Source organism: Macaca mulatta, chromosome 15, assembly GCF_049350105.2.
Source record: "Macaca mulatta isolate MMU2019108-1 chromosome 15, T2T-MMU8v2.0, whole genome shotgun sequence".
Classification (NCBI taxonomy): domain Eukaryota; kingdom Metazoa; phylum Chordata; class Mammalia; order Primates; family Cercopithecidae; genus Macaca; species Macaca mulatta.
In genome coordinates this window covers 17,840,487-17,847,132 of record NC_133420.1, presented here as the reverse complement: position 1 = coordinate 17,847,132, position 6,646 = coordinate 17,840,487, and positions in this window count along the sequence as shown.

Genomic DNA, 6,646 nt, shown 5'->3' with positions numbered 1-6,646 from the left:
CCCTGCCTGAGGCCCAGGGCCAGAGACTCACGTGTGAAGGTCTGCAGCCCTCCACTGACTGTCAGTGCAACGGGGTAGAGACTGGGAGAGAAATCGTTGTCTCAGTCTGGGTGCAGTGGCTCATGCCTGTAATCTCGGCACTTTGGGAGGCTGAGGCAGGAGGATTGCCTGAGCCTTAGGAGTCTGAGACCAGTCTGGGCAATACAGGGAGATCTTGTCTCCACAAAAAGTTTAAAAAAAAAAAAAAAAAAAGCCAGGTATGGTGGTGTACGTCTGTGGTCCTAGCTACTTGGGAGGCTGAGGTGGGAGGATCGCTTGAGCCTAAGAGGTCGAGGCTGCAGTGAGCTATGATCATGCCACTGCACTCCAGCCTAGGTGCAAGAAAGAAAGAAAAGAAAGAGAGACAGAGAGAAAAAAAGAAAGAAGGAAGGAAGGAAGTAAGGGAGGGGAAGGGAAGGAAGGGGAGGGGAGGGGAGGGGAGGGGAGGGGGAGGGGAGGGGAGGGGAGGGGGAGGGGGAGGGGAGGGGAGGGGAGGGGAGGGGAGGGGAGGGGAGGGGAGGGAAGGGAAGGGAAGGGAAGGGAAGGGAAGGGAAGGGAAGGGAAGGGAAGGGAAGGGAAGGGAAGGGAAGGGAAGGGAAGGGAAGGACGGGTTTGTCTTTCAACATAAGAACCAAAATGAAGACCTGTGTGTCTACCAGGTGAGGAGAGAAGCAGAGAAGAAAGGGGAGGGTTGGTGGGTCCCCCAGGAGCCTGGTTGGCTGGTTGGAAGCCAGAAGGTGTACTGGACAAGGCCCAGAATGCGGACCTGCCTGGGCCCCTACAAGGGATCCCTCCCCATTCACAGGTAGATGCATTGCCCCGAGGGAAGAATCCCTCGGCCACTCCTCACGTGCAAGCCACACGCTCCTCTCACAGCTCCCACCACCCCGGCCACAGCTGATGGGCAGGGATGGGCACCTGGCTGCAGGCAGCCATTGGCGAGGCCATCCAGCAGCCGATGAAGTCAACAGCCCGGCCAGAGCTCCACCCAAACAGGCCCTCCCCAGGTGTGAACTGAAGATGCAAGCAAGAGACAGAAAGGTGGATGTGGACCTGGGCTGAGACGCACTCCCCAGAGGAGGCTGGGCTCGGGGACAAGGACTAGGCTGCCAGCAGCAGGAGTGGCCAGAAGAATATGTACCCCTGGGGATGACAAGAAGCCCTTATAGTGAAATCCATTTCTGCTCTTCACGGGCCCTGGGGTCTTCACCTAGGTCCTGTGCCCACGAGGTCTTGGGCCCCAGCATCCTCACTGTGCACCGCTTTATCCCGGGGTCCTCAGTGTGCGTCTGGCCCAGCAATGGCAATGAAACCAACAAACTGCCATGCACTAGAGCTGGTTCCCACGGCTCTGCCACCTGCTCTATCGAACGCTGGGGTCCACCAGGAGCCACGGCCCCCGCCAAAGGTCATTTCAGGTCTCACTTGTCATCTGGGTACTTAGGGTAAAAGAATATTTTCTGCGCAAGCCCCTCATTGCTTCCCTGTCTCTCCCATCCCCTAACTCCACCACCATGGAGGCCTCCCTGCTCTCATCCCCTCCAAGAGCTGGATTTTCCCTGGCACAGAGAGCATAGCACTGACCCAGACAAGCCCTTTGCCATGTGCGTCCTGCCAGGCTGTTCTCCGGGCATGATTCTGGCCACATGGACCCATCAACTGCCACTGGAGCTGTGGGTGTGTTGTCACTGTGAAGCACATTGCTGCAGCAGCTGAGAGACCAACCAGCACCCTGGGGAGGGGGCCGGATGCAGAGGTTGGGGAGCCACAGTTTGGCTTCAAGCCAAGCAGAAGATTTGGCCCAAGAAAACCTCCTGGACAGGGTGGCCAAGAGACAGAGCTTCAGCTCAGGCTGGGACACCAACTAGGCAATAAAATTAATGATAATAATTGTCATTATATAACAATGTTGATGACATTACTGGCCAACTTTACTTGCCAGACACTAGGCTTTATGTGGATCAGCTCGTCGTCCTCATGTAGCAATCCTAGCAAGTGGGTCTATTATTATCCCTATTTTATTTTATTTTATTTTATTTCATTTCATATTATTTTATTTTATAATTTTTAGAGGCGGAGTCTTGCTCTGTCACACAGGCTGGAGCGTGATGGCATGATCTTGGCTCACTGCAACCTCTGCCTCCCAGTCTCAAGCAATTCTCCTGCCTCAGCCTCCTGTGTAGCTGGGACTACAGGTGCGTGCCACCACACCTGGCTAATTATTTTGTATTTTTTAGTAGAGTGGGGTTTCACCATGTTGGCCAGGCGGGCTTTGAACTCCTGACCTCAGGTGATCCACCTGCCTTGGCCTCCCAAAGTGCTGGGATTACAAGTGTGAGCTACCTCGCCCGGCCTAATATCCCCATTTTGGAGATGAGAAAATTGAGGTTCAGAGGACTGACATGACTCAACCAATGTCTGTGCTAAACTACAGTAAGATATAGATAGATGATAGGTAGATGATTGATGATAGATAGATAGGTAGATAGATAGATAGGTAGATAGATAGATAGGTAGGTAGGTAGGTAGGTAGGTAGGTAGATAGATAGATAGATAGATAGATAGATAGATAGATAGATAGATAGATAGATAGATGATAGGTAGATCCCTATGTCTATCTACCTACCTACCTACCTATTGACCTATCTATCCACCTACCAACCTGCCTACCTCTCTCTCTATGTGATAGATGTGAAAAAGACTCTTCAGAGAACTGACTCTGCTGATGCCCAGAGTCGGGTGCGGGAGATTCATCGAGCTGATCTCCCATGCTGGGCCAGTTGGATGTTCTGACCTTACCCAGAGTATCTGGATTCCAATTAACTATCTCGGAAAGGAGATAGTTAGCGTGTGCACGATAGTTGATTGCTCAGCCCAGAGCACAGGACTGGGTAATCTTACTCTCAGAGGGTTCTGAGGTTGGAGCCTGGAATGGACCAGCTATGACCCTCGCCATCCAGCCCCACCCCCACCCTGGACCCAGGGACCCACGCAGCCCAGCTTGACAGTCCTGGGAGGCCCTGACCCCCGGCTGGGATCTCATCATCAGCAACGCATCCAGGTCCTGGGGACAGCATGGTGTAGGGCCTCTGAATTGGCCATTATCCCAGAGGGGAGAAATGCTTTTCCCTCCTGGCTGAAAGCTGTCTTTGCTCCCAGTGATCACTTGTTCCCCAGCTCTGCACAGATTGACCCACACACCCAGGCAAGCAAACACAGCAGGCCTGAGACCAGAGAGCCAGGGTGAGGCCCTGGCAGAACAGCCATTGGAATGGGAGGCTGGAGTGTCCCCAGATGGTGCTGGAGGGTGGGGTGGACCTCTCACCACAGCAGAGTCTCCAACCAGAGGCTGGGCTTCACCCAGGCCCTCCCTCTTACCTCTTACCCCGTCCCCAGGCGCCTCTGCCTGAGCTCATCAGGCAATGACCGCAGCCACGTCACTCGGGAGGCCTCAGCCAGCTTGAAATCCAGGTGGCTCCGGGATCCTGCCTGTTCCTCCCTCTCTCTCAAGCATGACTCAGGCAGGGACTGGCCCTGAGCTGCGGAAAGGCTCTCCACTTTTACACAATCGCTTTCCTCACTCAAACCACAGGCCCTGCGGGGGCCCCCTCCTCTGTCTCTCAACTCTCTGCGGTTAGAGTTCAGATGCTGGGCAGATGAGGACCCTGTTTGCTGCGGGAGGCCAAGACCAAGCCTCAGGAAATTGCCACAGTGAAGAGGAACTTCCTTCAGAGACACCCTCTGCCCTGCACTACTAGGTCCCATCAGAGCTTCTTCATCCTCCCTCCTCCCTCCTCCTTTTCCTCTTCCCATCTCCTCCTTCCTTTTCCTCTTCTCTAACCAAGAAAGTGACCTGATAACTAAATTCAACTGGTTAGTGATGGGACCTATGATTTTTCCAAAGGGTTGCTATATTTCTGAAAAACAAAGTCTGGTAATAGAACAGGTGTTCATTCATTCATTCATTCATTCACTCATGAAGGCATGGAAGAGCAGTTAAAATCACGGGCAGAGGCCGGGCGTGGTGGCTCAGGCCTGTAATCCCAGCACTTTGGGAGGCCAAGGCAGGTGGATCACGAGGTCAGAAGATCGAGACCATCCTGGCTAACACAGTGAAACCCCGTCTCTAATAAAAATACAAAAAAATTAGCCAGGTGTGGTGCGGGCACCTGTAGTCCCAGCTACTCAGGAGGCTGAAGCAGGAGAATGACGTGAACCCGGGAAGCGGAGCTTGCAGTGAGCCGAGATTGCGCCACTGCACTCCAGCCTGGGGCGACAGAGTGAGACTCCGCCTCAAAAAAAAAAATAAATAAATAAATCACGTTCAGACACCCTGTGGGTGTGTCCCAGCTCCTCTGCCATTTGCCACCTTTGCAACCATGACCTGGTGACTTCCTGTCATTCCCCCATCCCCTCATCTGGGCTGTGGCTCTGGCTTGTTAAGATAAGGCTTGCTGGGGGCTCCCAGCAGTTAGGACCCAGCCCAGGGCAAGGTGATGATTAGGAGAAAGGTTGAGGCTGGGCGTGGTGGCTCACGCCTGTAATCCCAGCACTTTGGGAGGCCGAGGTGGGCAGATCACATGAGGTCAGGAGTTCGAGACCAGCCTGGCCAACATGGTGAAACCCTGTCTCTACTAAAAATACAAAAAATTAGCTGGGCGTGGTGGCGGGCACCTGTAATCTCAGCTACTCGGGAGGCTGAGGCAGGAGAATCGCTTAAAGCTGGGAGGCAGAGGTTGCAGTAAGCCGAGATCATACCACTGCACTCCAGCCTGGGAGACAGAGTGAGACTCTGTCTCAAAAAAAAAAAAAAAAAAGAAAGAAAGAAAGAAAAGAAAAGAAAAGAAAAGAAAAGAAAAGAAAAGAAAAGAAAGAGGACGTCTCCAAAGGAGATGGGACGGTTCTAGAAACCCAAATGGTAGAGTAGTAGAGATGGGCCCCAGGGGTGGAGAGGCCCAGGAAGGCAGATTTCTCCTTAATCACAAGGAAAGAAAGAACATTTTCTAGCAACAGAGAGGCTCTGGGGACATGGGATGCACAGCCTCAGGCCCAGAGCACCTATCACTGAACGTGTTCCAGTGTCCTGCAGGGGAGGGAGGCAGGCCTTGGAAAGTTCCCCAGAGAGGAATGCATGGAAGCTTCTTTCTCTGCTGTCTACCTTAGTCAGCTCAGGCTGCCATAATAAAATGCCATCGCCAGGTGTGGTAACTCACACCTGTAATCTCAGCACTTTGGGAGCCTGAGGCAGAAGGATCGCTTGAGCCCAGGAGTTCAGGACTAGCCTGGACAACATAGCAAGACCCCATCTCTAAAAAAAAAAAAAATTGCCAAGCGTGGTGGCACACATTTGTATTCTCAGCCACTCGGAATGCTGAAGCAGGAGGATGCCCTGAGCCCAGCCGTCTGAGGCTGCAGGGAGCCATGATGGTGCCACGGCACTCCAGCCCAGGTGACAAAACAAGACCTTGGCTCTCAAATAAATAAACAAACAAATAAATAAATAAAATGCCACAGACTGGCTGCTTAAACAACAGGAATTTATTTCTTACATTTATGGAGACTGGAAGTCCAAGATCCAGGTGCCTTCTCACGGTGTCCTCACATGGCAAGAGAGAGCGGAAGCAAGTTCCCTGGTGTCTCTTCTTACAAGGGCACTGATCCAATCTCGAGGGCCCCACCCTCATGACCTTATCAAACCCTAATCACCTCCGAAAGGCCCCATTTCCAACACCACCACATTGGGGATTTGGAGTTTGACACACAAATTCTAGGAGGACATAATTCAGTCCTTAGCCAAAGGCCCCAATGGGTGTCTGCCCTGCCTCTCAGAACTGAACCCCACACCAGCAAAAGGGGGTAGCAACCTCCATGTTAGCTACCAGTAGTATGTATTTATTTACTAAGATGGAGTTTTGCTCTTTTTTTTTTTTTTTTTTTTTTTTGAGACGGAGTCTCGCTCTGTAGCCCAGGCTGGAGTGCAGTGGCCGGATCTCAGCCCACTGCAAGCTCCGCCTCCCGGGTTCACGCCATTCTCCAGCCTCAGCCTCCCGAGTAGCTGGGACTACAGGCGCTGCCACCTCGCCCGGCTATTTTTTGTATTTCTTAGTAGAGACGGGGTTTCACCGTGTTAGCCAGGATGGAGTTTTGCTCTTGTTGTCCAGGCTGGAGTGCAATGGCACGATCTCGGCTCACTACAACCTCCACCTCCTGGGTTCAAGCAGTTCGCCTGCCTCAGCCTCCCAAGTAGCTGGGATTACAGGCGCCCGCCACAGTGCCTGGCTAATTTTGTATTTTTAGTAGAGATGGGGTTTCTCCATGTTGGTCAGGCTGGTCTCGAACTCCCGACCTTAGGTGATCTGCCCGCCTCAGCCTCCCAAAGTGCTGGGATTACAGGCGTAAGCCACTGTGCCCGGCCACTTCCAAGGGTTATTGAGGAGGCATTGAATGAGCTTGTGTGTTGGGCATGGAATTGGATGTGGGAACAGCTAGGAATAAGGCAGCTGGAGTCCCTGGCCTGGGGATCCCCCCACCTGTGCTCCTACACACTCAAAGCCCATGGGACGAGGCACAACTAGCTGGAGCCACAGGCAAAGCAGGTTCCTTCTGC